The following is a 28000-nucleotide window of genomic DNA, read 5'->3' as shown; positions in this document are numbered from 1 at the left end:
TCCTAAGAATCAGCCCTTCCAGGACCTTCGGTGACATCACGGTGACGTCGCGTGTTGTGAACTGTGTTTCTGGGCTCCCTCTGGTGGTCACTAACGGTATTGTGTTAGGTATGTCTTGTTGCAGGCCTGAGCTCCAGTTGTGTCGTTAAGCAGCGGGTGTTTCCTATTTGAGTCTCATCTGGACTCAGTCTCTTGCCTGGCATCGTTGTATCCAGACCTATTTGGTCTCCTCCGGATTCCTTTCAGTCTGCCTCATGCAAGAAAAGCTAAGTCTGTTTTGTACAATTTGGATCGTTTGCATTATTCAGTGTTTTAGTCCAGCTTGCTTTACATTTGATTTTTGACTCGCTGGAAGCTCTAGGGGGCTGATATTCTCCCTCCACACCGTCAGTCGGTGTGGGGGTTCTTGAATGTTCAGCGTGGATGTTTTGTAGGGTTTTCTGCTAACCGCATAGTCCACTATCTATTTTCTGCTATCTAGACTATTGGGCCTCACTTTGCTGAATCTAGTTCATCTCTACGTTTGTGTTTTCCTCTTGCCTCACCGTTATTATTTGTTGGGGGCTTTCTATATCTTTGGGGTTCAATTTCTCTGGAGGCAAGCAAGGTCTTATTTTTCCCTCTAGGGGTAGTCAGTTCTCCGGCTGGCTCGAGACGTCTAGAACCAACGTAGGCACGTTCACCGGCTACTTTTATTTGTTTGTGTCAGGATCAGGTATGCGGTTAGCCCAGTTTCCACCTCCCTAGAGCAGTATTTATATTTTTGCTATCTTGCCAGAATATCAGAGATCCTCTGCCATTGGGATCATAACAGTCGCGGCTTGTGATTGGCCGCGCGAGCGGTCACATGGGCGGCCGCGCGACCAATCACAAGCCGCGACGTCACCGCGACGTCACCGCGACGTCACCGCGACGTCACTGCAAGGTCCTGGAAGGCTGATTCTAAGGAACGATGGTTCCCGGTTTGTACCTGGGCCCGTCAGAGGGTAAGTATAGCGATATTTTTTATTTTAATTCTTTATTTTACTCTTAAATATGGATCCCAGGGCCTGAAGGAGAGTTTCCGCTCCTTCAGACCCTGGGAACCATTGGAAACCCAATGCACTGCATTGGGTTTCGAGTTTCGTCCGACCCCGACCCCGACTTTTTTGTAGGATCGGACGATTTCACTCGACCCGACTTTTGAAAAAGTCGGGTTTCGTGAAACCCGACCCGATCCTATAAAAGTAAAGGTCGCTCAACCCTAATTATGGAGTCTTTAAAGATTAAAAATAATGGTCTATCAATGACTGTACTTAATTCCTGCAGTACTCGAGGGTGTATCCCATAGGGGCCCGGAGATTTGTCAATTTTAGTGATTTTTAGACGCCGCCGTACTTCCTGCTGGGTTAAGCAGGTGACATTTAATTGGGAATTTTTATCACTAGTCATTTTGTCTGCCATGGGATTTTCTTTTGTAAATACTGATGAAAAAAAGTCATTTAGCATATTGGCTTTTTCCTCATCCTCATCCACCATTTCACCCAGACTATTTTTAAGGGGGCCAACACTATCATTTTTTAGTTTCTTACTATTTATGTAGTTAAAGAATATTTTGGGATTATTTTTACTCTCTCCGGCAATGAGTCTCTCTGTCTCAATCTTTGCTGCCTTGATTTGCTTTTTACAGAATTTATTTAATTTTTTGTATTTGTTTAATGCCTCCTCACTACCTACTTCCTTTAATTCTCTAAATGCTTTCTTTTTGTCCCTTATTGCACCCCTTACAGCTCTATTTAGCCATATTCGTTTCCTCCCATTTCTAGTATGTTTATTCCCATACGGTATATACTGTGCACAGGTCCTATCCAGGATGCTAATAAACATCTCCCATTTTCTTTGTGTATTTTTATGTCTCAGGATATCGTCCCAGTTAATTGCACCAAGATCCTCTCTCATCCGTTGGAAATTTGCCCACCTGAAGTTTAGTGTCCTTGTAACCCCTCTATTACACGTCTTATTAAAGGATACATGAAAACTTATTATTTTGTGATCACTATTCCCCAAGTGACCCCCAACCCTTATATTTGATATGCGGTCTGGCCTGTTGGTTAATATTAGGTCTAGCAGTGCCCCCCTTCTTGTTGGGTCCTCAACCAGTTGTGAAAGGTAATTGTCTCTCATTGTTGTCAAAAACCAATTACCTTTGCTGGAACTGCAGGTTTCTGTTCCCCAATCTATTTCAGGGTAGTTGAAGTCCCCCATAATAATGACTTCTCCTTGAGACGCAGCTTCATCTATTTGCTTTACGAGGATATTCTCCATTGCTTCCATTATTTTTGGAGATTTATAACAAACCCCTATCAGTAATTTATTATTTTTTCCCCCTCCCCTTATCTCCACCCACAGGGACTCTACATTCTCATTAAATTCACCTATATTATCATGCAGGATGGGTTTTAAGGACGATTTAACATATAGACACACCCCACCCCCTCGCTTATCTGTACGGTCATTTCTGAACAGGCTATAACCCTGCAAGTTAACAGCCCAGTCATGGCTCTCATCCAGCCATGTTTCATATATTCCCACCATGTCATAATTATGCTCCAACAACATTAGTTCTAATTCGCCATTTTGTTGGCGAGGCTTCTGGCATTAGTATACATGCACTTGATGTTCCTCTCTGTACCTGTATTATTTCTTAAATTATTAACTGTTCTAACCCCACCCCCCATCCCACCGCCACCCCCAACTTCTTTATTTGTGCCCAGGTCTCTATCTGCACTATCTACCCCTCCTATAAATTGAATACCCTCCCCCCAATCCCTAGTTTAAATACTCCTCCAACCTTCTAGCCATTTTCTCCCCCAGCACAGCTGCACCTTCCCCATTGAGGTGCAGCCCGTCCCTAGCGTAGAGCCTGTAGCCAACTGAGAAGTCGGCCCAGTTCTGCAGGAACCCAAACCCCTCCTTCCTACACCATTTCTTGAGCCACCTATTAACCTCCCTAATCTCCCATTGCCTCTCTGGCATGGCACGTAGTACAGGCAGTATTTCAGAAAATACCACGTTAGAGGTCCTTGCTTTCAGCTTGCAGCATAATTCCCTGAAATCATCTTTAAGGACCTTCCACCTACCTCTAACTTTGTCATTTGTGCCAATGTGCACCATGACCGCTGGGTCCTCACCAGCCCCTCCCAGAAATCTGTCCACCCGATCAGCGATGTGTCGGACTCGAGCGCCAGGTAGGCAGCACACCGTTCGACAATCCCTGTCTTTGTGACAGATTGCCCTATCTGTTCCCCTAATAATTGAGTCCCCCACTACCAGCACCTGTCTGGCCTGCCCTGCTCTCCTATTTCCCTCCTTACTGGAGCAGTCACTCCTCCGGCTTTCAGAGGACATGCCTGGCTGCAGCAGTGTTACCCCTGTACTGGCACCCCCCTCATCTGCCAACTTAGCAAACTTATTGGGGTGTGCCAGATCAGGACTAGCCTCGCTGGCACTCTTCCCTCTACCCTGCTTCCTAACTGTCACCCAGCTAACTGCCTCACTGTCCTGCAGCTCCATCCTACCATCCTCCCCTCATCTATCCCATTGAGCGTCTGCTCAGTGAGCAGAAGACTCCTCTCCATATTGTCGATGGATCTCAGTGTTGCCAACTGCACATTTAGATTCAGAATCTGGGTTTCCAAATGCACAACGTGCTCACATCTCTCACAGCAGTATGCACCCTCGACCGGCTGATCAAGGACTGCATACATGTGGCAAGATGTGCACTGGATGGTATTAACAATAGTGGAGCACATTTCCTAATGGGGATTGCACCACACAAACGTTAAATAAAAAATAAATACAAAGTATTAATAAAAAACAGACAGCAATTCCTCCCTTGGAAACTCCCTGATTCCAAAGTCACTCAATCACAAGTATGCAAATTGCCTCTTCTGAGAAAAAGAGGACTTAACTCTATAGCGCCACCTATTGGAAATAGCGATCCTACAAGTCACAATCAACCCTTTAACGAGTCGTGCAATATGACTTAGGATTAAAGCCAAATCAGTATCTCAATTCACAGACACCGTGTCTGCGAATTGAGATACTGATTTGGCTTTAATCCTACGTCATATTGCACGACTCGTTAAAGGGTTGATTGTGACTTGTAGGATCGCTACTTCCAATAGGTGGCGCTATAGAGTTAAGTCCTCTTTTTCTCAGAAGAGGCAATTTGCATATTTAAATTCCCAGAGGAGCATTGCACGGCGAATAAGCCTCCTTACCTTGACAAGCCAGAGATGGTATGTCACTCTCCATAAGAAGAAACGTTACCCCTTAGACCTCAATCACAAGTCACACTTACCGCCGTTCACACTTACACTCAGGTCACACTCGCTATGCTGAAGATTTAAAGATTTTTTTTTTTATCTCTATTTCCCCTCAACAGCAAGCCACCTTGCTGTTCAAATGCATTTCCAAAAAGGACTAGAGCCCCAAACAGCTGCCCTTTATAAACCCTTAATTATGAGCCCCCACCCTAAGTTAACCCCTTGTGAAGATAGCTATTCCCAATTCAGCAAATCACACCAATTCACACAGGTATTTGTTAAAGGTTTTCCAAATACCTCTTCGCTGAATCATAAGTCACACTTACCGCCGTTCACACTTACGCTCTGGTCACACTCAGCTTGTTCACACTCGCTATGCTGAAGATTTAAAGATTTATTTTTTTTTAATCTCTATTTCCCCTCAACAGCAAGCCTCCTTGCTGTTCAAATGCACTGCCAAAAAGATCTAACCTTCATTAAAATGAACCAGTCATGGATTTCAAATTATTTGGCCCCACCTTCCCCTGCTGACACGCAGCTTGCCTGAAAAATGTCTTGCTTTTGGCCTCCTCTTACTGACTTCTCCAATTCCTCCATTTGCAGCTGCTGAATGTCCACCATAGGCCATTTTTATACCTCCCTAAATGGGCTGACTCCCCCCACAGGGCCGTGGCCACCACCTGGTGCAAGCACCTGTACTAGTGCAGTTTGCCTGGACAGGTGGGTGTGCCCACTCTTGGGCGACGGCACTGGCACAGGGTCCCTCATAGTACAATGAAGTGTCTCTGACAGTGGTGGTGCACAACCAACGTCAGACACACCATCGTAATATGAGGGGCCCTGTGCCAGTACCGCCGCCCAGGAGAGAATGCTCCCCCCCAGCTCGAACAGTGCTCTACCACTTGCAATACTTACCTCTCCCTGCTCCTCCACTGTGTAGTCTGGGCTGTTAAATCCTTCAATGTCACTGCCAATACAAATATGTTGAAATGATAGATGATAGTTAAAATATACAGGGGCCCTGGCCTCCATTTAGACCAGTTAATACTTTGCGCCTACTACCACTGTCTGCTACTCAGCAGAGGAGCCCACCCCTGTACCTAGCTATGCCACCTGTTTATTTATTAACAATTTTTGGCAGACATTTAGCCCACTTTATTATTTGGGCCTACTAACTGTGTCTGCCACTCATTATAGTTGTCCTCCACTGAACAAAGCAATGCCGCCTGTTTAGTCCTGTTACCACATTTGAACTGCATTTAGCCCACTTTATTATTTGGGCCTACTAAATGTCTCTGCCACTCATTACAGATGTCCTCCACTGAACAAAGCAATGCCGCCTGTTTAGTCCTGTTACCACATTTGAACTGCATTTAGCCCACTTTATTATTTGGGCCTACTAACTGTGTCTGCCACTCATTACAGTTGTCCTCCACTGAACAAAGCAATGCTGCCTGTTTAGTCCTGTTACCACATTTGAACTGCATTTAGCCCACTTTATTATTTGGGCCTACTAACTGTGTCTGCCACTCATTACAGTTGTCCTCCACTGAACAAAGCAATGCTGCCTGTTTAGACCTGTTACCAATTTTTAACTGCATTTAGCCCACTTTATTATTTGGGCCTACTAACTGTGTCTGCCACTCATTACAGTTGTCCTCCACTGAACAAAGCAATGCCGCCTGTTTAGTCCTGTTACCACATTTGAAATGCATTTAGCCCACTTTATTATTTGGGCTTACTAACTGTGTCTGCCGCTCATTACAGTTGTCCTCCACTGAACAAAGCAATGCTGCCTGTTTAGTCCTGTTACCACATTTGAACTGCATTTAGCCCACTTTATTATTTGGGCCTACTAACTGTGTCTGCCACTCATTACAGTTGTCCTCCACTGAACAAAGCAATGCTGCCTGTTTAGTCCTGTTACCACATTTGAACTGCATTTAGCCCACTTTATTATTTGGGCCTACTAACTGTGTCTGCCGCTCATTACAGTTGTCCTCCACTGAACAAAGCAATGCTGCCTGTTTAGTCCTGTTACCACATTTGAACTGCATTTAGCCCACTTTATTATTTGGGCCTACTAACTGTGTCTGCCACTCATTACAGTTGTCCTCCACTGAACAAAGCAATGCCGCCTGTTTAGTCCTGTTACCAATTTTGAACTGCATTTAGCCCACTTTATTATTTGGGCCTACTAACTGTGTCTGCCACTCATTACAGTTGTCCTCCACTGAACAAAGCAATGCCGCCTGTTTAGTCCTGTTACCACATTTGAAATGCATTTAGCCCACATTATTATTTGGGCTTACTAACTGTGTCTGCCACTCATTACAGTTGTCCTCCACTGAACAAAGCAATGCCGCCTGTTTATTCCTGTTACCACATTTGAACTGCATTTAGCCCACTTTATTATTTGGGCCTATATCTGTGTTTCCTCCTCATCCTGCCCATTGCCGAGCCACTGCTAGATGAGTGTGCTGGTACATTGACCCAGACCACTACATTACTCTTGCACTCTACACAGCCAGAATCTGACCCTGCTGAAAGTCAGGTTCCCCTTCCCGCATACTATACCACCTTACACCGGGACAAAGAGGAAGGTGCAGATGAAAGTGCAGGTTCCTTCATCAAGTGGGAGGGCATTCTCGTTGGCGACGTCACTGGCACAGGACCCCTCATAGTATGCAAAAGTGTCTCTGCCAGTGGGATGCACCACCCGCCGTCAAACACATCGCCATACTATGAGGGTCTCTGTGCCAGTGCCAATGCCAACGAGTGGGCCCCCACTGCTTGCTCAGGATCACAGCACTTGCAAAGTTGAAATACTTACCTCTCCCTGCTCCACCGCCGTGACGTATTCTGCGTTTCCTGGGCCCACGAAAATCTTGAGCCAGCTGTACCCCCCAAAACTTTAGCCAAATGACCCCCAGTTTTCAATGCCTAACTATTATTATAAAGTAAATTAAGATTGACAAGCTTAAGTAATAAGAATTGATGTTTTTGGCATTAAAATGGGCACTGTATGTGTTTTCTTGTCCTCCCCTCACTGCCGACTTTGATTTTCCATTGACTTGCATTGGGTTTCATGTTTCAGATGGCCCCCGACTTCTCGCAATAATCGGCCGATTTCACCCGACCTGACTTTTTACAAAGTCGGGTTTAGCGAAACCTAACTCGATCCGAAAAAAGTAAAAGTTGCTCAACTCTAATCCCTAATGCTGATGTCCCACTATGATCTCCAACTCTGCTACATCTAAGTGCATTGCTGAGTGGTGACATCAGTAATGCTACCACTCAGTCGAGCAACCAGCTCACACTGAGCTGAGCATGAGAACGCAGCTGCGTGTTACCTTTGGTGACGTTATTAAGGTTACAGAAGGTCACATGCAATCGAGCTCTCAACCTCAGCTCAGTGTCATCTGGCTGTCTTGCTAAGCAGTAACATTACTCATTTAATAAATCTTACACTATGCTTACTGCATAACCCATTCCAGTGACGCCATTGTCTCCTGCAAGAGAATTAAAATAAAAAATAACAATACTCCTCACCTTTCCGATGAGAAGATGATAATCCATTTGTCCCGAGATGGGTCTAGCTCTGCTACATCTAGATGGCAGGCTGCATGGTTGCATGATGCAACCATACAGCATGTCATCCTGCAGACACACTGGGCAGCATCTGCTACCACTGCTCAGTGTCTTGCATTGAACCCCTATAACCTATCTAACATCACCGGGAGGGTGAAAAACTTCTCATGCTCGTGATGCCATCTGAAAGGTCCTTGAAGTTCACAGCCATTCAACACACTTCACCAATTGGGTAACAGCGCGAACGTCGATAGATATGTTCCCACTGCGCTTACACTAACATCAAAACGGTACCGCACATGTCAGTGTCTGTGTTTAATAAGTGTGGCAAACGTGTGCCGCCCATGTGCCGTATCAGTACCACACAGCGAGCGTCACAGAAGCAGCAGTACAGTAAGCGCTGTTACCTGGCACCTGGTGCTGAAGACGATTCTCATTATTCTCCACTGCTCTGCCAGCAATCAGCATGAGCAAGGGAAAAATGATGAGAGTTGTATTCAAGTGAGAAAAATGACAGTAGGTGGAAGCCTACACCTAATGCCACTACAGTGACAGCTGGAGCTGCTGATGGCAGCATTCCTCACCCGCCGCCTGTGCTAACAATAAATATATAAATGAAAAACCTGACGTGGGTCCCCCTGTACTTTCTGTAACCAGCCATGGAAAATTGACAGCTGGGGGTTGCAACCCTCAGCTGTCAGCTTCAGCAAGGCTGATTATCAAGAATAAAGGGGTCCCCACTCAGTTTTTTTTAAAGATCTCCATCTTTCAGTCCCATGTCGTAATCCGTGTCTGGGGATTAATAGTTTTCAATCTGGACAGTGCCAAGATGCGACCGTCCAGGCTGAGAACCACTGGTGAATGAGCTGCTGCGAGAGAAGCAACAGTGACTAGTAGTGACGTAATCGAGGTTACTGCCTGTCACTGAGGCTGCATTCCCAGCCGGGCTGAACTGCGATGACATCAGTACCATACGTTTTGATGCTTTTTTTGGGACGTTTGTACGTTTTTGTTTTTGTTTTGTATGTGTTTTTGCAATGAAGGCTTTTTTGAGCTAAATAAAGATATTTAAAAAAAGTTTTGTGATGTAATTTCTTGGTTTAAAACCTTTTTTCTCATTCTGATGCAGTAGCATAATGGGATTAGGGCTTGGTGTCAGCAGCAGTAATTGGCACCGAGCCCTAGGTTTAGGAATGAAAATGTGAAACACGTGATGGTGTCTCCGCAGTGTTGGATGTTTTGGTCTCCCCGAGGTCATTCATCTGTTCCTCCATAGCCTTTCACCAGGCACTGCTCCTAATAGCCAGTTTCCTACTCCACACTGATGAGGGGCAAAAACCCCGAAACAGCTGTTTGTGGATGGATACCATGCTTGGCATAGGTGGTCTTCCTTTATTGGATATTCTCCTTTATTGGATGCTGCCCTTCCCGTGGTTGTTCCTTCCCGGAGAAAGGCCTGGCTATTCATTGCTTGTGTTGAGAAACACGTGATGGTGTCTCCGCAGCTTACTTTACATGCGTTTGCATATTTCCCATAAGGGATGGGGGCAGTGTTCTGGATCACTGCGTTGAGAAACACGTGATGGTGTCTCCGCAGTGTTGGATGTTTTGGTCTCCCCGAGGTCATTCATCTGTTCCTCCATAGGAATGAAAATGTGTCATCCAGACACTCTCATTACTATGCTGGTAAGTAAACACACACACACACACACACACACACACACACACACACACTCTGTAACCAGCCTATGTAGGAGCGTTAACAGAATGTACCTACATAGGCTGTACCCAAACATCAACTGTTAATTTAAAAAAAAAAAATTGCATGGCTCCCTCGTAAATTCATAACCAGCAGAGGGAGAGACGACAGCTGAGTGCTGATGTCCAATAGCCAGATAGGTTCCTAATCTATTAATATCAGCTCACAGCTGTTTGCTTAGCCACTACTGGCTAGTTTACAGGGGGTCCCCAGAAAAAAAAATTGAAATAGGGTCCACCTATAAAATCTAACTAGCAAAGACTAGGCAGTCAGTTGTTGGATGGGGCCATGAGTATTTTCCCCCTCCCAGACTTAAAACATCAGCTCTCAGCCACCCCAGAAAAGGCGCATCTATAAGATGACCCAAATCTGGGGCTTAGCCTTTCTCTTTCCACTTGCCCTGTAGTAGTGGCAAGTTGGGTAATGGTTGGGGTGGTTGATGTCAACTTTGTATTGTCAGGTGACATCAAGCCCACAGATTAGTAATTGAGAGGCGTCTATAAGACATCCCCATTAATAACACCATAGTGGTATCATGAAATACACACACAGAATAAAAGCCTTTATTTGAAATAATGAAACTGACTCCTATATTAAATCTAAATTAAACCAACTCACCAAATATTTAATCCACGAAGCCAATGTCTCCTGTAACAAAAATTAAATAATTAACCACAATAATCCTCACCTGTCCACTGAGAAGATAATAATCCATAATGTTCTGCAATGATCTTCATGACTTTGAGAGCAGTCACTGATGTGACTGCTCTCAAAGACAGCAAGCCATATGCTGACACAGGATATAATCGCTCCCGTGGTGTATAGCACTGAGCTGCCATAAGATAGGTCAAATGAGTCCATCAGCTGATGAACTCTGTTGATCTAACATACGGCGCCACTGCTGCATGAGAAATTTCATCGGAGTTCATCATGAACTCGTACAACCTCACAGCAGCTCAGCACTTTACACTGTGGGACAGATTACCTCTTTTCAGTGTATCGCTGGCGGCCAGGTAGAGAAGTCACATCTCTCAATTTGACTGTTCTACACTTGAGATTGCCATGAGACACTCAACATTACATAGACTACGGTTGATAGGTAAGTATACTGTATGGTCATTTAATATTTTTTAGTTTTTTATAGGAGACATGGGCTACGGGATTGGGCATTAAGGTCAGTATATGTTGGTTTTTTATTTTACATTTTTTATAGGAGACAAGGGCTTCGGGGATTTGGTGTTAGGTGAGTATAATATGTTTTTTTATTTTCATTTGAATATGTATTTAATGAATTTACATGTTTTGGTTTTTTTTTACTTTGAGCACAGCGGCTCCTACTATCACTGTTATCAGTGACAGCAGACATAGTCAGATGGGAGAAGTAGTCTCTCGTCTCAACAGATGGCTCCTGCTGACCTGCAGTATACTTTTTACCATGGGTCACAGTATCTCTGCGGAGTCACGTTGACATCTGACAACATGACCCTGCAGCGCTCTGATGACGGAAACTTTTTTTAAGTTTGTGCACAGGACCCGGCTGATGAGAGACTACTTCTCTCATCAGCGGCACCTGCTGTCACTGCTATTTGTCATAGCAGATGTTGGCTGATGGGAAAGTAGTATCTCATCAACCGGCGCCTGCTGATCTGCGGTAGCTCTTTACCACGGGTCCCTATATCTCTGTGGGGTCTCTCCAAAATCTGACATTGTGATCACGCAGCACTCTGAAGATGGTGACGATCTACTAGCGGTGACTTTACTGCCAATCACAACCGTCGCACCAGTTTTTCCCAAGCTGTCACACAGCATGAGAAACAGCATCGCTTGTGCTGTGTCTACGTTTCTTTTTTGCGTCCCATTGACTCTAATAGCGTTCGGCTATAATCGGCGAATATTCGATAAATAAATGGGCAAATATTGTAAATTTGGCGATCGTGAACTGAACGGAACATTGAAATATTTGCTCATCTTTACTCACAGTATGATGCACAAAAAATGCCTCACATCTAAAAAAAAGTATGTTAACCCTACTACGATGTCGAGAACGCAATTTTGCCAAACAGTATCCCCTCGCTCAACATGGCAGATTAACCCCTGTGCTGCTAAAATAAATTTACACCATTTTAAAAGAAGGTAAAGTGCTTCTATTCAGCTCAGGTGTAGGAGCAATCAGACGCTGTGGTCTTCTGGCTCCTCTCTGTTGCGGTAACCCCGTGACACACAACAACGGTCATTGAGTGTACATATTTCATTTACTGGATAAACTCCTTGCATTTCAACACATGAATACTCACACATGCCCAATAGATTTGTTAAGAGTACCATCTATAAAAAGAATCCTATATAATAAATTAGTCTTGTATCAAAAGCTAAATACCTTACATAGAGACCTGACTTTCTCCTGTCTGCCGCATGCGATTTATTACTTTAGTGTTTTGCCGGCTTTATAATGAGAACTTTTGCTGGGTAGTGTGTTAATTTTGAGGGAAAAAACTGTAAAATGTATTGTTTATCTAATTGTAGTCTAATTGCAATAGCTCAGCAGGCAACAGTGTAAAATCTAGATTGGTAATGGCTCTTTTCAAAGCTTTATGTGCAAAGCGGCAAGAGCAAATTAGTTGAAATGTAGAAAACTATTAAGTTTTAATTGGACTAGCTTGCTTTTTATGTCTTAGACTTGCTTGGATGTCTATCTACACTGAAACACTGTTTACTTCCAGGTTCTTCTTGTAGCATATTTTGGGGGTTAAATTATAGGGTGTCACAAATTCCCACACCCACATGCAGGAAAAGCTTAAATTTTATATTACAAAAATAAAAATTAAATCATTAGTACATTAGCTGGGTAAACACGACACCTGTCTCATTTATTTCATTTTTACTATTCCTGTGTTCGGATGTAAACTTTTTTTTATCTCATAAAATTAGAACTACTTTGTAAATACTCTTTGATTTCAATATCATGAATATTTGTGGATATGTGATTCAATGTAATAAATCAAGCAAAATTAGTGCTACAACATCAGGGGTGAATATTAACTATATCAGCGGCATGAATCCCAACTCTTCAAATACTACTACAAACCACATCATATTTTAGGATGTTTTAAAATTGAATGTATGACTTGATTAATGGATGTAGATTGGGAAACAGAAAAAAGAATGATATCTGTGTACAGTATCAAATTGGGGTTTTATATATTGATAATAATACAAACTTGTACCCAGAACCAATCCTATAACATAAAATTTACACAGTTGAAAAGCATCCACCCAACTCTAAACCATACAGAGCTTAATTTTTTAAGTATTTTACCAAAGTAACTCTTAAGGAGGACTTGTCACCAGATCAAAAGTGGACAAGGTTTGCACTTATTTTGTTCCCACTCTTTCTCTAACCATTTTTTTTTTAAATCCAACATATGGTTCCAGGAAAATGGGCCTGTTTTTTAGATCTAATTTTATGGTATATTCCAAAGGGTTTTACTAAGATTAAAATATATCAACTTTCCATAGGAAATCCATCTCTCTCTGATTTTCAGCCAATTTAGTTGTTTAACTCCACATATGAGCTTAGCATAGTCGTCACACCAAGTTTCAGTCCTGATGAAGAGGTCCTGTGTGACCTCAAAATGCGTTGACTCTACAAACCTGTTCAATAAATAGTTCAACATAATCCGTTTAGATATTACTTGGATTCAGCATCGGCTGCACATGAGTGGCACCTCCTTCCCTTTTTTTGGTTCAATTTCGCCCTTCTCAAGACCGGTGTTCTTGCAGCAGCTGTGATATTTATATACACCAGATACATGTTGCTTTGTAGCAACCATACTAGGTGAGTGGATTCGCTTTCTTTGCACCTCGTTGTTATCAGTTAAGACCCTATTGCACTTTTATTTTTCCCAGTTCCCTATCCTTGTAAACATTGAAAACAGACACACAACATATAATAAAACCTGAATGTAATAAAACAACTTGGTTTAACATGGTTACCTACTGTAATGCTTGCTGCAGCGCAGTAGCACACAACGTCTCTGGGTGAAGGAAAATAGGTACATTCACAGAGAAACCACAGAGCAGCAGGCAGGAGCCACTAGGTGGCGGAAGAGTAGTCAGAAAAGCTGGGTCAGCAACAGAGAGGGAACAAAGTACCAGAGGTCACCGCAATACACGTGGTCAGAAACAAGCCTAAGAAGTCAGAGATGGTTAGGAACAGGAAAGCCAGAGAGAGAAGACAAAAAAACAGGTCAGGGGTAATTTGAGCCAAATACCAAGAGGTCACAACACAGAGAGTGAGTACTACGACAAACAAAGTCACAGGGAAACAGGAAAGGGACCTAGGTAGATGGGCAGGGGGGAAATCAGGGTATAATAGGGTTAGCTGCTCAAGCCAGAGACTGGTAACAGCGGACTAAAATGGCGAGACAGATACCAACACAAGGCCGGGAATATTAACTCTCACATGACTATCCCAGGGAAAGAATAATCAGAAACAAAACCCGGGCTGGATCATGACAGTATCCCCCTCTCAATGGTGGACCACTGGACCCCCAGGTTTCCTCAGATACCGAACATGAAATGCCTGGATCAACCAATATGCATGGACTGAGCACGCCAGTACCCAAGACCTGTCCTCCAGACCATAACCCTTCCAATGGATCAGATACTGAAGTGAACGGTGGAGCATCTGAGAATCCACGATCCATTCCAAATCTGATCATCCACCAAAACAGGAGGCGGATGAGACGGAGAGTTCCCAGAGGAAGACACCCAAGGTTTCAAAAGAGCCTTATGGAACACATTGGGAATCCACAGCCACAGGGGCAAGCGAAGGCGAAAGGCAACAGGATTAACTACCTCCAAAATTTTGTTAGGTCCAATAAACTTGGTGTGCAACTTAGCAGAAGGAATCCTCAACCTTACATCCTTAGTGGATAACAATACCTTATCCCCCGCCTGAAATTATGGCCCTAGCAACTGGCGTTTATCAGCAAAAAATGTATACTTGCCCTGAGCCACCCCAATGTTCCTTTGGACCTCTCCCCAGAACTCCCCCAACTGGTGAATGGCAACATCAGCTCCTGGAGACCCCAAATCCAACTGAGAAAATTCACCAAAATGAGGGTGAAAACCATAATTGCAAAAGAATCGGCAAGTACCAGTGGACTGATTAATATGACTATTTAATGCGAATTCTGCCAACGGTAATGAAGAGCACCAATCATCCTGATGAGATGTGCCAAGGCACCACAAAATCTGCTCTAAAGACTGATTGCTCCTCTCAGTCTGACCATTGGTCTCAGGATGATAGGCTGAAGAAAAGGTCGCCAGGTCTGCTGACAACATGGGGGTGGTTCCCTGCACTGTCTTAACTTCTCCGTCAACTCTTTCTGTAATTGAGTATGGGACATGGCCAGGGCCCTATGTTTCACCGATAATTCCCTCATCAACTGCATCAAAGTGGACACCTGGTCAGCCAGATTGTGCAGCGGATCCATAGCCAAGAAAAAACAATGAATAAACCCCTTTAAATATATGGGTCAGTTATACTATAATGCTTGCTGCAGCGCAGTAGCACACAACCTCCACCAGGGGGTGTGAGTGAAGGAAATTAGGTACACTCACAGAGAAACCACAGAGCAGCAGACAGAAACCACTAGGTGGCAGAAGAGTAGTCAAGAAAGCCAGGTCAGTAACAGAGAGGGAACGAAGTACCAGAGGTCGCAGCAATACATGTGGCCAGAAACAAGCCTGAGGGGGCAAGCTGAGTCAAATACCAAGTGGTCACAACACAGAAAGCGAGTACTACGACAAGCAAAGTCACAGGGAAAACAGGAACGGGACCTAGGTAAATGGGCAGAGGACAAATCAGGGTATAACGGGGTCATCTGCTCAAGCCAGAGACTGAAACTCTAACTGACACAGAAAAATATATATAAAACGTATATACACTGGCGCTAAATCACCTGGAAGGATGAGATCGAGGACCAAGGAAGCTGCGTGTGGTTAAAACAGGTTCTGTGCAAGACTCTGTAAAAAATAATCGACTAAATAATAATACTAATAACCACCGTGCTAACCTGAGGTAGGAGTATCACTATACTTACTTATAATAAAGCTGTTTCTGTGTTGTGAGGAGATCCTTAAGAGTAAAAGGGGCACACCCAATTTGGTAGTTTTATCTTACCTTTCAGTAAAACTACCAAATTGGGTGTGCCCCTTTTACTCTTAAGGATCTCCACACAACACAGAAACAGCTTTATTATAAGTATAGTGATACTCCTACCTCAGGTTAGCGCGGTGGTTATTAGTATTATTATAACTGACACTGCTTGCAGGTAACAGCGGACTGAAATAGCCAGACAGATACCAAAACAAGGCCGGGAAGATCAACCCCCGCATGACTATACCAAAGAAAGAATAATCAGAAACAAACCCCGGACTGGATCATGACACTTACTAAGTGTCATTACAGCAAAGGAGGTTAGGGGAAAGAGGAAGCACATATTACCCAGTTATTGCATATGTGCCTAAAGGGCCAACGCAATTGCATATAAACGGTTGAGTGCAAAATAAGTGACAGAACAAAAAGTGAGTGATATGTACCAGAAGAGTAATAGGTAGCTTCCAAAGTAAACAATAATAAATCAGGGAGAGCAGAGTATACCCTGTATTCATTACATCTTAGAAAATCTCTATGCAATAGATACAATTGGTTTAGAAAACATAGATTCACCATGGATGTGTAGGTCCTATAGTGCCAAGGTGAGTATAATTCCCCACACTCAATTTTCATGCTGTTGCTTACAGATAAACAACTTATATCTAAATGGAACTCTCTCACCCAGGGCTTCAATTATCTCCAAGTTGTTAAGTATCAACCCTTTTCAAAGGCCCATCAAGATGCAGAGTAACATTGTGCCCCTAACTTTCATCCACTTTTAAGGGCCGTGTAGGGGATCCTACTAGGACAGAGAGCACCTCCCATAGCATTTCTTCTCTACTTTGGATTCATCAGAGAATCCAGTAGTCCAGAAAAAGGAGGTCTGTACTTTCACCTCCTGTCGAAATATTGGCCAGTACCAAATGTATTTTATATTTGTTTTTCATCTTTTTTTGTTTTCGTTTTTCCTTGTTTGCAGGGTACAGCTAGGCCATTTAGTGTTAGCTTGGGATATTGGGCTGTTTGTTCATATGGGGTGCTATTATATAGTACTGCACAGTCTGCCTTATCTAATACTTTGGGTGTTACCATTGGCTGTAAGCAGACACTGTGCACCCCACCTATCTTTGTGACTAAAGCCCTGTTGGTGATCAGCCCATCCATGAATGACAAATGAATTATTTAATCATTATTTTGCATCTGTGCTGCTTCAGCATGGCGGCTTGCTGCATCTTGAAGTGCATTAATATTTTGTCTTGGTGTTGGTAAATATTGCTGCTATTTTTCTTTAACATTTTTTATTAAATTAATCATTTCTAGAATTATTATTACTAGCAAAGTGTATATGTGTAGTACAACATTTGATCAAACATGGCACAATTTTTTGTAAGAAAGAAACTCCTTTATACTTTGGCATTAAACTGGAACCATATGGAAATACAGTATAAGCCCAATGATTATAGATGAGGAACAGGGGTTTATAGACAGGTGCTGTCCTGAGGAGAAAATCACTTTAGGCCTCCTAAATGATACCTAAAAAAGTAGTTATTTTCCTAATTTAATAAACATTTTGAGCATATTTTGAGCTTCTATGTTATTCTAGCAAGTCATCTCTTAGGAACTGTTTACAAGGATCGATTACAGTGTATTTTCTAGCTTCTGCTTCAATGCTTTCCTGCCAAACTATATGGAATGTTAACAACTTATTACGCAAGAAATGAATATCGAGATTTGGTTATCCATATATATTTTTCTGTATTTTTATGTAGGATTGACATTTGCAACAAATTACGGTGATTATAATTTCGGAAAATATGTTTAAAAATGTTCATTTAAACTGAAGATTTCCTGATTTATAATGACGATTATGATCCTTAGTAATAAACTAAAATACAGTCAATACAAAAAGTCTACAATCCCCTGTTAAAATGCCAGTTTTTTTGTCATGTTAAAAATCAAAAGAGTCATTTAAAACTTTTTACATCTTCAATGTCCCCCATAATCTGTACAATTAAATGGCAAAATAAACTGAAATATTGTCTGGTGTAAAAAAATTAATTAATGTGGTTGCATAAATGTATGCACCTTTCCGACATTAGGCATAATAGTTCTCCGATGTCGGACTCCCTCCCTTTGATATGGGCTCCGGTGGTGAGCCCACTTCTTTCCCAGGAAATGTCAACTAAAAATTATATAAAAGTTCAAATCACCCCCCTTTCGACGCGTTCAAAATTAATCAATAAAAAAAATCAAACATACACATATTTGGTATCACCGCATTTAGAATTGCCCGATCTAGCAATAAAAAAGATTACCCTGATCGCTAAACGACGTAGCGAGAAAACAAATAAAAACGCCAGAATTCCGATTTTTGGTCGCCGCAACATTGCATTAAAATACAATAACGGGCAATCACAATATCGTATCTGCACACAAATGGTATCATTAAAAACGACAGCTCGGCATGCAAAAAATAAACCCTCACCCAAACCAAGATCACGAAAATTGGAATCACTATGGGTATCGGAAAATGGTGCAATTTTTTTTTTTTGTTAACAATGTTTGGAATTTTATTTCACCACTTAGATAAAAACCTAGACATGTTAGGTGTCTATGAACTCACAATGACCTGGAGAATCATAATGACAGGTTAGTTTTAGCATTTAGTGAACCTAGTAAAAAAGACAAACAAAAAACAAGTGTAGGATTGCATTTTCTTTGCAATTTCACCACACTCTGATTTTTTTTTCTGTTTTCTAGTACAGACATGTCATGACATGACAAAACCAATGACATTTTTCAAAGGTACAACTCGTCCCACAAAAACAAGCCCTCACATGGCCATATTGACCAAAAAGTAAAATAGATATGGTCCTGGGAAGAAGGGGAGCGAAAAATGAAAATACAAAACCAAAAATACCTCTGGTCATTAAGGGGTTAAAATAAGACTTTGCTGAAGCTCCCTTTAAATTTCTGAGAGTATTCAGAATGTTTGGGTAGATGTCTATCATCATGGAACATCTAGAATATATTATATATATATAATATAATTGCTGTCTAAAAAAGTTTTGTCACTTTTGTGTCTCGGTTATCACAGACATTGTATTTTCTGTTTACATTAATCCTTCCTATATTTTTGTATTGTAAGGTAACAGCACCATCTGCTGGCAGTTTAGTTTGCAATGTATTATGGAAGTTCCTAGGGCATTGTGGGATTTTTCCTGTTGCATTGTGGTCTTATCATGACATTGTGGAAGGAACAGCAGCCATTGCTCCTGTATGCTTTGAGGAGAAAGCACACCACTCGCTTTCTGTCATGCTCCTTGTGAATAGCCTGCTCTAAGCATAGTTGGTAAGTCACTATCTATGTGTTACAGCCTTGCTTATCAGTACGTTTGTTGTATTAATAAGTAATCATCAGCTTGTATTACCTCATGTTACTGTGTATTGCAGACTATCTGTATTCTATGCACTGCGCAGTTATATATTCTGAAATGCTTCTGTTATTACATCTTATAGATTCACCCTTTCCTGTCACATCTATAATCAATAAAAGAAGGTTACAACTTTACAGCTTCTTTTCTTAAGGAAGACAGGGGGTTTAGCTACATGTCTCATTACACACCGTGCTAACGTGTATGAGGACAGTATAGTGAAACAACTGCTGAGAACAAGCTCAGAAGATCTGACAATATGGAGCCCACCACTATCCAAGCATACGGTTATTGCATACGGATATTGCCGCAACCTCCAAACGGTTGCACTGAATAAACGGACCATACAGAGCCCACCATCATCCAAGCGGAGCCGACACAGGAATATCGCAGTGGTCCCCTAACCGTTGAATCAAATTTTAAGGACGAGCATCCTCTGTCAAGACAAGATCACGAGTTGGTTCCTCCAAGACATCATCCGTCAACAATGCCACCGCCATTGCCCACACAAAAGCACAAATAACCTTTGCTGAGCAAGAAATGCAATTGAAATTACAACAAGCATCCCTGGTTGCAGAAAACGCACACCAGCAGGCCACCTTAGATGCTGAAAAACTGGTCACTGGTCTGGATGCGCTTACTATGAGTTAGTAAACCTCGGGGCTTTAGCTACCTTGTGCAGCCACATTATTTTAGCTTTAATGTTTTTATTTTTCCCCCTATAAAATTATTTCATTTTGTATCTCAATGGATTTACACTGATTATTGATGACATAAAGGCTGGAAAAAGTTCTGAAAGTTTTTTTGTATGATTTTCATATATGACAAAAATCTTCCATTTTTACAGGGGTGTTTAGACTTTTATATCCACTGTACCTAACTGTCATTATTTTCTGAAAAAAAATAAGCTGGGCTTGACAGGTTTTGGCAAAAGCTTATCCCTCCTGAAACTCTTCCCCTTTTGGTTGGTTCTGCAGGGTACCATTTGGACAATAAATTCAGTCCTTATACACAGCACTGTCGATCCTCATCCTTTGTGTCACACCTTCCTGCACTAGATTTCGAGCTGAGCAGTGTTAGTGAGTATATTAATGCCCTCACATTACATTACATGCATAAATACACATTTATTGAATGAAAAACGTCTTCAAATTTTATTTTGATAGCATGTGGGGAGACTTTTTCTTATAGCATCTTGGGCAGAATTGGGACTCTGCACAGGACAGAGCACAAAGTGCAAAATTCTTGAAACATCCATCCAAATTCTTGGAATTCCATAAATGAAACTTTCTTCTATAAAATTCAATTATTGTTAAAATTGTTTTTTTGGGGTCAGTAAATTACACTGTTCTGCAGCCAAATTCAGAGGCAAAAACAGATAAACGTAACTAGTTTTGTGATGCTGAAACAAATATGATGCCTAAATTTGCTGATTGGCTCTAATTTTCCTGATGCAGATTAGGTTGTCATTGCTTATGACAGCTTTCATGAAGGCTTACAGAAAAATTGCATCTTTAGAATTTCATCATTATTATTACTGAATTGTTAGCAGCTAGTCTATTACATGGTCTTTTACGTGCAGATGCATTGGGACCTCTTGGTCTCAATGAAGGAATCGATATGGCAGTCTTTCTCTAAAAAATGTGAAAAAATGTGCAAAAAATGTGTACAAAAAAATGTGCATAATGTTTTAATGTCTTCTGTGCCTGACTGTTCTTAATCTTGGTTTTAATTCACTTTGGTTTGTTTCCTTATTGTTCACATTTGGATAGGTGATTTGCCTCGCCTCACTGACAGAGAGTGGGAGGAGGAGCACATAGCTCTGCAAAGGTTGATATATTTCCACCCCACTCCCAGTCAGTGTGTAGGACCCGTTGAAGTGCTGAGGCACGAAACGGCCGTTGTCCGCTTTTTTCACATCCCTCCCTGCATATTTTGAAAAATGTCCGAATAAAAATTGTGACCACTGAACACGGGTAAGTGCCCTTTTTTGGCCTTTCTTCTGGACTCTCATATAGTATAATGCAGCCGCCTCATAGAATATAATGCAGCCCCCCTCATAGAATATAATGTAGCCCCCTCATAGAATATAATGCAACCCTCATAAAATATAATGTAGCCCCCCTCATAGAATATAATATAGCCCCCTCATAGAATATAATGTAGCCCCCTCATAGAAAATAATGTAGCCCCATCATTACCCTCTCCACCACCTCCATCATTGTCCTCATCACCAATTCCATCATTGCCTTCTCCCCCACTACCCCCATCATTTCCCTTTCCACCACCTCCATCATTGCCTTCTCCCCACTACCTCCATCATTGCCCTTTCTACCACCCCCAGCATTGCCTTCTCCCCAATACCCCCATCATTGCCCTTTCCACCACCTCTATCATTGCTTTCTCCCCCAGAATTGCCCATTCCACCATCTCCATCATTGTCTCCACAACCATCATTGCCTTCATCCCCACCACCTCTGATTCTTTTCTCCCCCACCACCCACATCATTGCCCATTCCACCTCCTCCATTTTTGCCTTCTCCGCCTTTACCCCGTCATTGCCTTCTCTCCCATCACACCATCATTGCCCTTTCCACCACTTCTATCAATTCTTTCTCCCCCACCACCCATATCATTGCCCTTTCCACCACTTCTATCACTGTTTTCTCCCCCACCACCTCCATCATTGCCTCCTGCCTCACCAACCCCATCATTGCCTTCTCCCCACCACCCCCATCATTGCCCTTCCACCACCTCTATGATTCCTTTCTTCCTCACCACCCACATCATTGCCCATTCCACCACCTCCATCATTGCCTTCTCCCCCACCACCCCCATCATTGTCTTCTCCTCGTCTATCATATCATTGCCCTTTCCACTACCTCTATAACTGTTATCTCCCCCACCACCCAAACCATTGCCCACTCCAACACCTCCATCATTGCCTTCCCACCACCACCCACATCATTGCCTTCTCCATCACATCATTGCCCTTTCCACCACCTCTATCATTGCTTTCTCCCGCATCATCCACATCATTGCCCATTCCACCACCAGCATCATTGACTTCTCCCCACCAACCCCAAAATCTCTCACCACCCCATCATTGCCCTTCCACCTCCTCTATGATTGTTTTTTCCCCCTACCACCCACATCATTGCCTTCTCCCTCACTATCACATCGCTGCCTTTTCCACCACCTCCATGATTTTTTTCTCCCCACCACCCGCATCATTGCCCATTCCACCACCTCCATCATTTCCTCCTGCCCCACCACCCCATCATCCTTTCCACCACTATCATTGCCTTCTCTCATACCACCCTCATCATTGTTTTCTCTCCACCACTCGCATCATTTCCCTTTCCATCACCTGCATTATTGCCTTCTCCCCCGCCACCCCATCATTGCCTTCTCCTACATCACATGATTGCCCTTTCCACCACCTCTATCATTGCTTTCTCCCCATCACCCACATCATTGTCCATTCCACCACCTCGATCATTGCCTTCTCCCCCACCAACCCCATAATCCCCCACCACCCCCATCATTGCCCTTCCACCTCCTCTATGATTGTTTTTTTCCCCCACCACCCACATCATTGCCCATGCCACCACCTCCATCATTGCCTCCTGCCCCACCACCCCATCATCCTTTCCACCACCACTATCATTGCCTTCATTGCCTCCATCACCCTCATCATTGTTTTCTACCCATCACTCCCATCAATTCCCTTTCCTTCTCCTGCATAATTGCCTTCTCCCCACCACCCCCATTATTGCCCTTTCCACCACCTTTATCCTTGTTTTCTACCCCACCACCTCCATCATTGCCTCCTCCCCCACCATCCCCATTGTCCTTACCATCAGCATCATTGCCCTCTCCACCACCTACACACACACCATTCTACATGTTCCCCTGCAGACACACACAAACAACTCTCTGCACGTTCCCTAACAGTCACACACACACAAACACACACATACACACACACCACCACTCACCTCTCCGCACATTCCCCAGCAGCGTCTTTGTCATTGACAGCTTCCTCTCTGTCACAGCGGTATGCTGAATGCTAACGTCATCCAGCTGTGCTGCTGCATCAGACAGGAAACGCCAGTCACAAAGCAGGACGGATCCCTGAAACTCGGCTCCACCGCCATTTTCTCCTGTAGGCAGCGGAGCTACAGGCATCGTTCCCTGCCTGCCGTACATGAGGGCAATCTGGCCAGGGGTCCCCTGGAGCCTTGGGGCCAGATAAACAGGCCAGACTGCCCTCCACCTCTGTGCCACATGGCAGCCATACCGGCTTTAAATGTTGTAAGTTAGCCACAGCCTGCCTATATATTGTGGGTACGGAAAGTATTCAGACCCCTTTAAATTTTTTACTCTTTCTTACATTGCAGCCATTTGGTAATTTCAAAAAGGTTATTTTTTCTCATTAATGTACACTCTGCACTCCATCTTGACTGAAAAAAAGCAGAAATGTAGAAATTTTTGAAAATTCATTAAAAAGGAAAAACTGAAATATCACATGGTCATAGAGTTATACATCTGCTTTGTAAGTGATTTATCCTAGTATTTTACTATCCAATTGACGTTGACAGTATAAGCAACACATGTGCATCTGAATAGTCAACATTACAGAGTTTGCAAAAATACAATGCACATCCCTCTGAAATAATAGTATAGAGAAAAACTTGGCTGTGATATTATACTTTTTTCTCATCATGGTAATGCCTTATTGTGGATCTCACCATCTTCATGTCACATCTGAGATACATTGTCATCTGTCGTTCTGCAGAAGCTCCTTACAAAGAGTTATAGGACGTGCATCAGACAGATAACACCATCTTCTCATTCTCTAATAGAGATAACCGCTTCCTTTCCATTACACCGGCTCCCTGACGGACACTAATGGATTCCATACTTTCCTCGGCTTGATCTACAGCGCGTATTAGTGTGAGCGTAATTTAGTGACAACAGTTTATCAATGTGTTGATGTGAGATAATAGTAATCATACCAGAAGAGCAGAATCTATTTGTGTAAACTGTATATTTTCCCTTTTTACTATGCTTGTCGGCTGGCACACTAAGTATATTCTCCTTGCTCAGACTTTATGAGATGACAGATAGGCCATGCGTGAGAGGAACACTCATTTTTAGGACTATTCATTAAATATATGCACATATTTTCCCAAACAATTTGGTTTGTGAATTCAGGCAAAAGTCAATATTCGTGCAAATCATACCATGGGTGAGGGAATTTTTTTTTCTGTCTCTTTTTCACACATAACTGCTGATTATGTAGCTTACATTTAATCAAACCAATCTTTATAGTAGTCTCTGATGCAAGATCTCTAGGTCAGAAGAGGTGCTTTCACTAGTACTGAGAAAATTGTATAGATTACATTATACTCTAGGATCGAGCTGGAACTCCTATTAAGTGGGGTAGTCATGCATCTAGGCTTAACCACGCAGTTAGAGTAACAAATTGTTAATTAACTGCTCATGTACAGTCAATCATAATTGATGAGATGAGTTGCATTCTGTTACGTCTTTCATTGAACCATATTATTCTTGAATCCCTGGCTGTTCACCTCATTAGAGGTTAATACAAGCATTGACATCATGGTATATTGAAATATGATAATTACACTGAGCAATTGACATTCGTGTACCACCAAAGGTGGTAGACCATGCAGCTACTTTGGGACCCATGAGTTGAGGGAGTTTAGTCTGTCCATCATGCATCCACTCCTCCCAAATATGCACTACAGAAGTTCTTAGTAAAGGTATGGAGAATCTTCATACACTGAGTCTTTTCCATAATCAGCAAGATCCGCCTATTTTACACAGCAAACGCCAAACAGTAACAGATTTTACTGGAGCTAACACTGATCACATTTATTTAATACCATAGATTCAGGGGTGAAAAGCAACATTTAAGTGATTATATGGTAGAAAAACTTCTATCTTTAACAGTCATGTGACCGTAAGAAACAAATAAGTTGTTGTTGTAACAGCCATGTGGCCTAATTCCATCCTTTGCTATGGGGACCCTGGATTTCTAGGTATGCCACTCATTCGAATAACGTACAATAGGCAGTTTAATACATGTGTATTAACTTAATTAGATTAACCCCTTCCCAACATGTGATTTTATACTACATCTGATCATACATCTAGTGTGGATGTATGGATGAGTTTCAATAGGCAAGGCTACTACCTAGGAGATGCTAGTTGTGATGATAAAAAAAATATACTGAGACTATAAACATGTGGGCAGTTCACACTTTACTTTGCACTGTCGTTAATGCAGAGTAAGCAACTTGCAATAGATTGTGCAGCTGTGACACAGCCATACTCCCCACAAAGAGGATGAACATGGTTTATTAGCATGTTTACCATTTCAATCACTGTGCACAAAATGCCAAAATGCTGAATCAGTGCTGTATATACAGATTAGAAAGCACTTACAGTGCTTCCTCTTCTGAACTCAGTGATCATGTGATTGCTAGATGTAGGGAGGGAACAGGAGCAACAATGTCCTAGGAATACCAGTCAGGTTTGCTATGCTGGTAGGCAGAGGTGTATCTATATTTTCTGGCACACGGGGCAAGAATTCCATTTGGCGCCCCCTCCCCAAGCACATAGGTGATTTGTATACTTTATTTATTATGCTTTGCTTATATAGTGCTATCTTATTCCGCAGCGCTTTGCAGACATCGCTGTTCCCAATGGGGCTCACAATATAGATTCGCTATGAGTATGTCTTTGGAATGTGGGAGGAAACTGGAGAACCCGGATTAAACCCACACAAACACGGTGAGAACATACAAAATCTTTGCAGATGTTGTCCTTGGTGGGATTTGAACACAAGACCCCAGCGCTACAAGGCTGCAGTGCTAACTAGTGCCCTAACTTACAGTCACATGCCGATTAGCGGCTCTCCCTAATTCAGTGTCCAGTGGAAAACTGAAAGAAGCAGGAAAAGATGCTAGTTGTCATATGACCATAACCATGAAAATCGCATATGAAAGAAATGGCTGGAACCATCAAGCAGAGCTAAATCCTGACAGTGAGCATTTTGCACACTGAGGATTGGCTACAAGGCTTTATTTTATAAATAAGAGGTTTGAGATGAAAGTCTGCAGTCACTCTAAGTGACTGCAGGCTTCTAAATTCTTACAACGCACGCACTGCACACTTTTAGGATTCTCCCTTGCCGATGGCAAGAGTGGACGGTCATATCACGACAAGTATGCGATTTGAGTACTTCTGGCCACATTCCAACTAGACTTGTTCGGCCTCGCTCAATTCATTTTCATTAACTAAGGCTATCCATGTCTTGTCAGCACGTGACCGCATGTATGTAAATCGCCGACACAAAGAATCCTGACAGTGCCCAGTGTGGAGTGTGAGAATTCAGAAGTCTGCTGTCACATAAAATGACTGCAGACTGATTACAAACCTGGACAACCCCTTTAATGTTCCTAACATAAATAAAAATCTAAGAATTTGTGTCACAAAAATCATTTACCGTACATCCAGGGACCTTTTTAGATGAACAACTCCAGAGACACCGTTTCTTTCGTTTTGTCTTTATTTCGCCCAGACGCCATGATGACTCCTCTCCCAAAGCTTGTCTACGCAGACTTCCATCTTCTCCGGTCTTGAGCAGCACATCCCTACACAACGCCAGTGTCATTATAATGCTCCCGAATAAAAATATCTGCTGTATGATGAGCTTCTGAATAAATAATTGCCCCTCACTATATTCTCTGAACAAAATTTGACCCCCACACTGTCCCTCTTATGGTACATGCCCACCACACTGCCCTCTCCTTTCTATATTGGGGCACCTCTTCACTCTGTCTCCCCCTTATAGGGCCCAGCCTTTACACTGTGGTTTGTTGTGAATTCTGCTCTTGGGTTCCCTCCGGTGGTTGTTGATAGTAATGCAGTTGTCCCTGGGTTGCAATCCTGGGCAGGTGTCCCTGCTGATTGCAGCTCTGACTGGGATATTTAGGTGTGCAGTATTCATTAGCCCTTGCCAGTTGTCCATTGTTCTTGGAGGTTTTGCATCTCTGTCTGATTCCTCCTGCCCTGCTGCCAAATCAGCAAAGATAAGTGTCTGTTTTTTGTTTCTACAGCACACATGCTATGTGCTTTACAATTCAGTGCTATTCATGGTTTTTTCTTGTCCAGCTTAGACTGTGTTTGGATATTTTCAGTCAAGTTGAATTCTCAGGAGAAGCAGATATACATTCCATGTCTTTAGTTAGATGGTGGAATTTTTGTATTATCTGCTGTGGATATTTTTAGGGTTTTAATACTGACCGCTTAGTATTTTGTCCTATCCTTTCCTATTTAGCTAGCGTGGCCTCTTTTGCTAAATCCTGATTTCTGCCTGCGTGTGTCTTTTCCTCTAATACTCACAGTCAATATTTGTGAGGGGCTACCTATCCTTTGGGGTTCTGCTCTGAGGCAAGATAGAATTCCCATTTCCATCTATAGGGGTATTTAGTCCTCCGGCTGTGTCGAGGTGTCTAGGATGTGTTAGGTACACCCCACGGCTACTTCTAGTTGCGGTGTCAGTTTAGGGTTTGCGGTCAGTACAGGTTCCACCTACTCCTGAGAAAGTCCCATGCGGCTCCAAGGTCACCAGATCATAACAGTGGCCCCTCACCACACTCCCCCTCATTGACTATGACCCTGCACTTTTCCCCATGCTACCCCACCACAC

The sequence above is a fragment of the Ranitomeya variabilis genome, chromosome 3 (assembly GCF_051348905.1).
Source record: "Ranitomeya variabilis isolate aRanVar5 chromosome 3, aRanVar5.hap1, whole genome shotgun sequence".
NCBI lineage: Eukaryota > Metazoa > Chordata > Amphibia > Anura > Dendrobatidae > Ranitomeya > Ranitomeya variabilis.
This window is presented reverse-complemented; position numbering follows the sequence as displayed.